Source organism: Atta colombica, unplaced genomic scaffold, assembly GCF_001594045.1.
Source record: "Atta colombica isolate Treedump-2 unplaced genomic scaffold, Acol1.0 scaffold58, whole genome shotgun sequence".
Taxonomy (NCBI): domain Eukaryota; kingdom Metazoa; phylum Arthropoda; class Insecta; order Hymenoptera; family Formicidae; genus Atta; species Atta colombica.
This window is the reverse complement of record NW_017259548.1, coordinates 668,288-677,082: the sequence shown is the minus strand read 5'-3', so window position 1 is coordinate 677,082 and position 8,795 is coordinate 668,288. Positions and strand designations below refer to the sequence as shown.

Below are 8,795 nucleotides of genomic sequence, written 5' to 3'. Positions count from 1 at the left end.
TATATATATATATATGAATCATCGTAAAGAATATTGTACTAGGAAGTAACGTCGCCAAAATAGTTTGATATCTTAAAAGTAGGCTAAACACCTTAATTTATCGTAGTATGTTAAATATAATTGTACCTTACGTAATTATGCTTAATTATAAACGTTAGCATCAAGTGGCAGCAGTTTAGAATTACATCAAGGTATGTTAATAGTCTATAATTAGCATTTTAGAGTTCACCTTCGTGTGATAAGATAAAAAAATTGCTGTAAAATTATATACATGTAACTATTATTATTATCATGTCCTTCAATTTTATTCATATTATTACCTATTCGTCTATTGTTTCCATATATGGATTTGAAAAAAATTAGATTTTGTGATATAATTTTGAGAGCGATCGAAAGATTAGTTTCTTGTGGTGATGAAAGCGATAATAACATTAGTTTACATAAAAAGGTCTTTTTTGATTACTTTGAACCAGACAAGATGTTTCTTATAAATCTTTAGATATTGAAAACAGTGTCACAAGTTTCTAATACGTCAGGTTTCTGAAATAAATGAGCTTTAATATGCAAAAAAGGCTTTTTTTGCGATATTTTTTGTAAAAAAAAGTGAACGTTAGGTTGAAATTCTGATCAAAAATCATAAATGTATTGTTCGACTTTGAAGAAAAACCTTGTATTTAAATCCTTCATAACATGACTAAAAAGATATTTGAAATAAAAAGAAATGCTCTTTATAGGGGACAATACATTAACACGACTTTTAATTAGAATTTCAAGATAACGTTAATCTTCTTTACAAAAAAATGTCAAATATATCAAAGAAATTATTTTTTAGACATTATCTTGGAAATTTCAATTGTCTTGGAAATCTGACGTGCTGGAATTTTTTGGCTTGCGGTATCGTTTCCAGCATTCAAAAATCTATTAAAATCTATAAAAAAACACCTGGTCCGATTCGAAATAATTTTTTATTGCAAACTAGTGTAATCAGATCCATCAATTTGATGATTCGCGAGAATCGTTCGCGTTCCGCGTTCGAAGACAACGCGCTTTTATTTGTCCGCCGCGCATTCGCGAGATGAGGTTGACGTCAGCAGCTAGTGTTAATTAAATTCCGCACGACCGGTTATTAACATCGCCGAGCGGATTAAAAGCGAGGCTGGGCTTTCAGCGGATTTCCGGGTTTCGCGCGTCGCACCGGAATTAACTCCTCGTGCTCGGATACGGTAACGAGCCGCGTATCGCTCCGCTCCGCGTCTTTCGAGCGCCGGCAACGAGTAGAACTGAGGAAGAATGAAAATGGACCGGACTCCGTCGAGTGGCTATGACCTTTCGCTTATGAGAGAGCTCGACGGTCGCCAAACCCGGACACGGCGAGACGCGAGGAATAAATCATACAGGATTACGATGAAAAATATTGGGAATTTTTCCGAAAGAATTACTGTCAAATTAGGAAAGATAAAATAAAATAATTTGTACAAGTAAAGACTTCGATATACAAAGCTGAATATCATTGGTATTATAACTGAATATAAATCTTTCTTTTACGAAGTAATTTTATCGATTATAGGTTCTTGCTATTAATAACACTGGATTTAAAATCATTGATTTCAGTTTAGCATCCGCGAATACGAATAAAAAATAAGAGTAGCTAAGAGCACGTAAAACATAATTAGTTTAAAACTATATGACTATAAAAACGCGTTTTTTCGTCCAGTGCATTTTTAGGCGTAATATTTTGTGCTTAAAGTGTAATATTTGGCGAGTGTCAAAAATGGTTGCGTTCAGCAGAAAAAAATGCCGCTTTGCAATTATTGTAAGATTCATTAATATGATTGCGTTTGCATTTAAAGCTGCACTGTTAGATATCAAAAGAACAATGGTAACCCAGTCCCTTGAGTTAAATAACATTTTTATTTTTAACTTTCACGTGTGTCAAAATATAAATCAATACATTCTGTGGTTAGATTCGAAATAAATGACATTCATATTGACGCATGCATTTAATTAATAATTAAATTAATAATTAAATTATTTGACATATATTTTTAACTTAATTTGTTTAAGTCCATTGTTTTAGTTAAATTAACGTTACATTGTAGGAACAGTGGCGATCTATAGAAATGATAAAAAATGACTCAAATTGATCAAATACAATTTTGTTTTTACAGTTGAACTAATATACTTTTGAAACTTAAAATGGAGTAGATGTATATTTAATATTTGTTAAAAGCAAGAAAAAATTTTGCTGCAGGAATAAAAACCTTATATGAATTTAAAAGAGCAGTAGAATTAGAAGCATAGAATTAGAAGCAGGAAATAATTATATTAAAGAATCGTACAACAGTTGTGAAAAGTTGATTTTTTTTTGCTGAATGCAACCAATGTCATTTATAGGCGCAGCAATCGAGACAGACCGAAGATTAAAAATAAAAGTAATTAATTAAAATGTGTGAAATTAGAGTTAAACTTTATTCAATTTTTAAAACAGTTCAACTCGAGCTCTATCAAGTTTCATCCATCACATGATTTTCATTCAATCTTGTTCAAATGAATTCCGCGAAACGGATTCGTAAAACATCAATTCCGAATTCCGGAAGGCGAGAAACGCCGTTCCACGTAGCGGTGACAGCGGGGATTTGTTTACAATCAAGGAGGAATCGGAACTATACAGGAAGAAGCGTCGAGTGCGATGTACGCACGCGCACGTCCAACTATACATAACAAATAAACACACGCACACACGCGCAGGCACCGGGAAATTTATTCGTCGAATATGAGTAAAATATCCGTGGGCGAACAATTACCTTGATCGCTGCTTCTTCGTCGTCAGTTCCCCCAGCTGTTGATAAAAATCCTTTGCCGGGAACGGGAGCTGCTGGAGCTAATTATCACTTGTCATCGAAGTCCAACCAGACACAAACCATTTCACTGTTCATCGGGTAAATTTCGTCGCGCTCCTCGTGGTGTACGACATGCATGCACGCACGCACGGCACGCACGCACGCACGCACGCACGCACGGGGACGGCACGCGGCGCGCGTAATCAGGTCGCGGCGGGCGGCAACCGTGCGCGCGACACGAAAAGAGAAAGAGAAAGAGAGAAAGAGATTATCCCGCGAGGAAACTTTTCGCCGCGGCACACGTGAACACGTGATAAGGATTACAATCTCGTTTATCAGCCGCGAGTGGCCGCTCGTTACGTTATCACAAATGAGAACGCCAAAGAATCCTCCGGTCATTAACGCACTCCCAGCTTAACGCACTTGTGTCACTTATGATTGTTTCTGGCTCCTCGCGGACGTCTTCGTACTCCGATTACTTCCTCCGGTCTCCACGACAGGGCACAACGAGGGAAGAAAGACGACGCAGAACGTAACGCGAGGGCGCGCGCGTATACACGTATAGTGGACAACGGCTTTCGCGAGGGCGAGTGCGAGTGTGATTACTCTCGTCGTTGAACGGCAACGCGCGCGAAGATTGCGAATGCGATTGCGGAATAAGCTTCGTCTCTCACGTACTGCCACCTTACGAGGTCGGCGAGCGACTGATCCGACAGTTGCTGTAGGAAGTGTCGAGTGAAGGTTGCCGCCAGACGCGCGACACCCCACCTCGCCTCTCCCGGCGCCCACCCGCTGCGCCGCGATGGTGCGCGAGCGAGACGTCAGAACAAGTGGAACCGCGCGGCGACCATTGGCGGTTCACGCCGTCCAATCGCGCGCTGCCGTTGGCGTCGCGTCAGCGCCAGCGGAAATAATCGAACCATAGTCATGGCGGGTTGAGTGGGGAGGATCGCCAAGTCGCGACGTATCGGAGGAGAAAGAGAGAAACAAGAAGAGAGAGAGAGAGAGAGAGAGAGAGAGAGAGAGAGAGAGAGAGGGAGAGAAGATTCCGACCGACTTCCTCGTAGCTTCCTCGTAATCGCGATCGTGATTGTTGTCGAGTTAACCCCGGCCGATCGTTTTCACTTGCGCGAAACATGGAACAACGTGATGTAAGTAACAGGCGGCCACGAATTGCAATGACTTTTCATTTCCGTCCTCCTCACTCGGTTCCGAGGAATTCACTTGCGTGAACTTTGCAGCTCTCCCGCGCTGCGAACGATCCGCGGACACGTTCACATTTCACGCTGAGATTCAAACGATATGCCGTTATGTTAGTCGTTAGCGCCACTTGACTCCACGAAAAGTTCAAAATGATCGCCGTTGATCACATCGATGTTCGATTTCGCACCGAATTTTTCCGAATTCGCAAACGGCCGTATATACTTCATGGATAAATCGATTTTCTCCGTTGGATACACGGTAAGATAAATATTTGATATACAATAGCATACATTTTTCATAGCTGTTCTATTAGCCAATATTTCAACTCTCTAACCGCATTCGAGAGTTCCGACCAAAATGGCGAAATACACTTGGAAAATTGTGCCTCTTATAATGACTGCGTTTCGTAAAACGTAATGCGCATGATGTATTATTTTGTCCTCGTTTAACATTTGAAAACACAACAAGAATAAAATAATACATCACATGCATCATGCTCTTTAGCAGGAACTAACCAATTGGTTAGTTCGTGTTGCTTGAAATCTTCAAATGATAGATACATATTTGAACGTTAAAAAGAGAAAAAGCGAAGATGCTGAAAAGTATAAGCAACGCGAACAGACCAAATGTCTTACAATGTTTTCGTATGACGGGCAATTTTTTAAGTAATTTTAAAAGTACAATGAAAGAAAAATCTGCAGATTGCATTAATTGGAATTCTGATTGAAAATGGATAAGTAAGAATTTTCTGGTTGAATCTATTAAGAATGCATTTCGATATTCATTGCCAGTATTAAAAATCTGTAATAATATAAATTTTCAGGAGAACGCGATTTATAAGGATTCCAGCTATCATGATCCGAATGGAATCGAGAAGGTAAACTGGAGTTATCAGCAATGGATGCCAAGAGGTTTGTTCTCTATTATCTTTATGCTTAAAATTTCCGAGGTCTGAGACGAAATGTTTCTTATATCATCTATTATCTAGAAATGATATATAACGACAATTTTTTTGTTAATAGTCCATTATCAGGCACATTTTTTGCTTAGTGTTAGATAAATCGTATATTTATGTATCTATGTCCGAATATTTATACAAAAATTATTGTTAATCTCAAAAATATTTTTTGTACTATAATATTATATAATTGTATTTAAAGATGACAATTAAAAATTATATTATATTTAAAAAAGCATGTGAGATTAATAATATGTACAAATAAAATTTTAAAAATAAATGTCCGGATATAGGTACGTCTAGTAAAGTATATAAACTTGGATGTTACTTTAGTGTGTACTTAGAAAATTTCCGGGATCTTGTAATGTCAAGACTTTTGTTGTATTTTTTTAGGTACTTTAGGTATAAATCTTTTTAGATATAATTTTTAGATATAAATTTCTTAAGATAAATAATAGACATTACAAAAAGTCACTTATGCGCTGATGAAACGAATTTTTGATGATAAAAATCTTTTTCAGTTTAAAATATTTTCGACATTGAGATAAAGTGTAAGCATATTCGATCTTTTGCAAATGCATTGCTTATCCTGATTATCTTGCTTTTTATTATGTATCGTTATCACCTATATTTAATTAATTATATTTTACCGTATCTAGTTAGCCGTAAATAAGTTTGTGTTTCTAATCAATATATCGATTCTCATAATATCATAAAGGAAAATCGATGTGGATATCATTCTTCGCTCGCGCGCGGTTGTGTTAATGTTATACAATAAAAAATTAAATTTGCTAATTAATTGCGAGATAAGATGCGAATGGGAGGTAATCGAGTCTAATCGAATGATAACGCATTGCTACGTCAATTGTGTCCTATTCTACGGAATGATATAAATCTTGTTATTAAATGGATAATATCGCGAAGAGTGAGAAAATAAAATTAATTTTTTAATAGAAAAAACAAATTGGCGACCCGATTTTTTAATTAAATTATTAATTATCTATATGCAGTTCTACTTTTTACATAAATGGAGAATAATCTCGAAATGCAGATCATCGGAGTTTTAACCGATAATGAAAAACGATCATCGTATCGATAAGAAAATCACAAATGCAAATATCGGTCGTCGCGAATATTTAACTCCGCGCGATAAAAAACAGATCAGGTGTTCATTTCATAAAATAAAAGAACTGTTAAATATCTCATGAATTATTCGTTATCGTGGAAAATATATATATATATATTCATTATTTATCATCTTAAATTGTAGATAATTTAAGCTTCTTTTTTATAATATAACAATCATACTTTTTTTGCGCTCACATTCTTCTTTGCTTTTTCTGTTATTTATCGCGGTATGCAAAAACCCGATCGGCAACCGGTTATTTCACGAATTCGTTCGTCCATTTGCGATTCAGCAAAACGCATCGCACTTCGAACCCATGAAAAAAAAAAGAATAGCATTGAATCGCGGGGGGGAAATGCTTGTTAAGACAACACTCGTGGAGAGGCGAAGATATGGAAGGGAGAAATAAGCAAAAGATAACATACATGAGATATAAAAATTTTAAACCGGTCGAAATGTTCGCTATGTACAACGAAATATGAAGTAAAGCTGCGGTCAGAACGACTAGTGGATAATAATAAAAGTAATTGAGAGGGAAAATATTCATAAACTGTGAATTATATATATATTTTAAAAAGTTATTTGCTAAGGATAAATTTCAATCGCTCTGTTGTTGATCTGACCGAACTCATTAATCCGCCATAATCTTTCGAACAAACAAGTCTTTCTCCCTCCTGCTTCTCTCCTCCCTTCAACATAGTGCATCCCACTCTGCTGCTGTTTTCTCGCTTATCTTAATTGTGGTAATGCGAAAAGCACCACAATACTCTGCCACGCGCGACGCACGTGGTTTGATTTGAAGTACTTATTTCCTCTTTATTGTATTTTATTATCATGACAGATAAAAATCATCGCATGATTCATATCAGAGAACGAGATTTCTCGATGAGTTTGGAGTGGCTTCTTTCTTGATTAATATCTCAGGACATCAATGTACATTTCAGAGCATTGAATTATGATCGCAAATGAAACGTATGTATTCTATAAATTTACTTTCGAAAGAAACGTACTATATTTATCGAAATGGACTTTATTTTCGTACGAAAACGAGATGATATCTCGTTGCGACATGCAACATATTAGCTGTCGTTTTAATCTGCAGTAAACCGTGACCTTTCCAAGATAACAAGCCTAATTTTCAAGCGTATGTCATTGGTCATATCTCTCCCTTGTTCCTCGATTTTCTTCTATCTTTTTTATTTTTTCTCAAAAAGTATTTAACGAGAGGAGGCGCGAACTTATAATTAGACAAGCTGGAAATTTTTAAAGCCATTAATTCGTACATAAACGCCTTAAAATTATTGAGGAAAAGCTATTTCTAAATTAAAATATCGTTCTTTTCAATATATCTGAAATATTAGACATAATAATATATGCATTGACAAATTTCAATATTTCCGACGCGCAAAGATAATTTCTTATAAGCGTCCTGTACAATATGCGGAGTAAGTGGTGTAAGAAGTAAAAATAAGAAATTGACAAATCACAATAGATTATTTTTTTTACATTTGACTGATTATTGGTCGATTTTTTAGGACCACTTCGATTCGGTCCGTTTAACTTTAATCGATAGTTAGTCCATTGAAATTGCATCTATCATTAAGCGAAATAACAAATATGATTGATCTAATGGATTAATCATCGATCAAAAAATAGTCAAAGTGGCCCTTAGGCCGTAATCATACTGGAAAAAATTTAAACAAAACAATAGTATAGCCGGCATGTAAATAATTAATTTAATGTGTCACCTGTAATATGTGAAGTAAGCTTGATAAGAAGAATACAGCCGTAATCATAGGTTACCAGTTATGATTGTCGGTTCTATTTTAGCCAAATCATGATGGAGCGAGTGCAGGTTAGCTGCAACATGATTGGAATAAAACCGACAACCAGCAATCGTAATCGGCAACCTATAGTGTGATTACGGCTTTACTCTTCTTACATCAAGCTCACATATTGCAGATAATACATTAAATTAATTGCTTACATGTCGGCTATACCGATTATTGTTTTGCTTAAAATATTTTCTCAAATTCAGTAGGCTGTGCCAATAGCTGCTGTGAACTTATGCTTCACAATTTTTTAATTTACTGTTTTCAATAGTTTATTATCATTCATACCTGTTTCAAAACTAGACAAAAATGGAAATTCATTCTTAACATTCATTTTTATTTTTAATTGGTTATTCCATTTACGGATCATGATCATTAGGTCACAAATTTTATTTATTTTAGTGATACAGAAAAGTTAAATAAACCATTGTATTTTTGAAATTACCGTATTTTTTTTGCAAAAAGAAAATATCTATGTAAATGTTTCAAAAATATATGATGCTTCAAATTTTTATACTTCTATATATAAGCTTAAACTTTTATGTATGTGAAGCAATATTTTCAAATCTATCCGTTCCTGCTTGCGAAGATACATTATTAAACAAAGAGAGATCGCCATCGTGAAGAGATGGTTAAAAACATCCGTAGCATGCCGCGGGATGCGCCAAGGTAAGACATTCCAGGAAAAAAAGCACATTGGACACTGGGCCATAGAATTGGTTGGTGTTCGTATAAGATGGAGCCCAAGATATAACAGGAAAAACTGGTTTGTGGGTGTTCTTATACCCAAGAGCTACCTGTACCGGGGTCTCTCTCCTCGACAACTTCCACTCGGA

General features: G+C 35.8%; 1 protein-coding gene across 2 annotated transcripts in view; it reads right to left on the bottom strand.

Moving 5' to 3' along the window:
* LOC108692099 (ets DNA-binding protein pokkuri) overlaps nucleotides 1-3,540 on the bottom strand; it is a 45,068-nt gene extending 41,528 nt beyond the window's left edge. For both annotated transcript variants that reach the window (XM_018200240.1, XM_018200241.1), the window contains exon 1: nucleotides 2,805-3,540. The gene's annotated coding sequence lies outside the window, so the exon portion shown is untranslated. The remainder of the gene's footprint in view (nucleotides 1-2,804) is intronic.
* Between the last annotated feature and the right edge of the window lie 5,255 nt (nucleotides 3,541-8,795).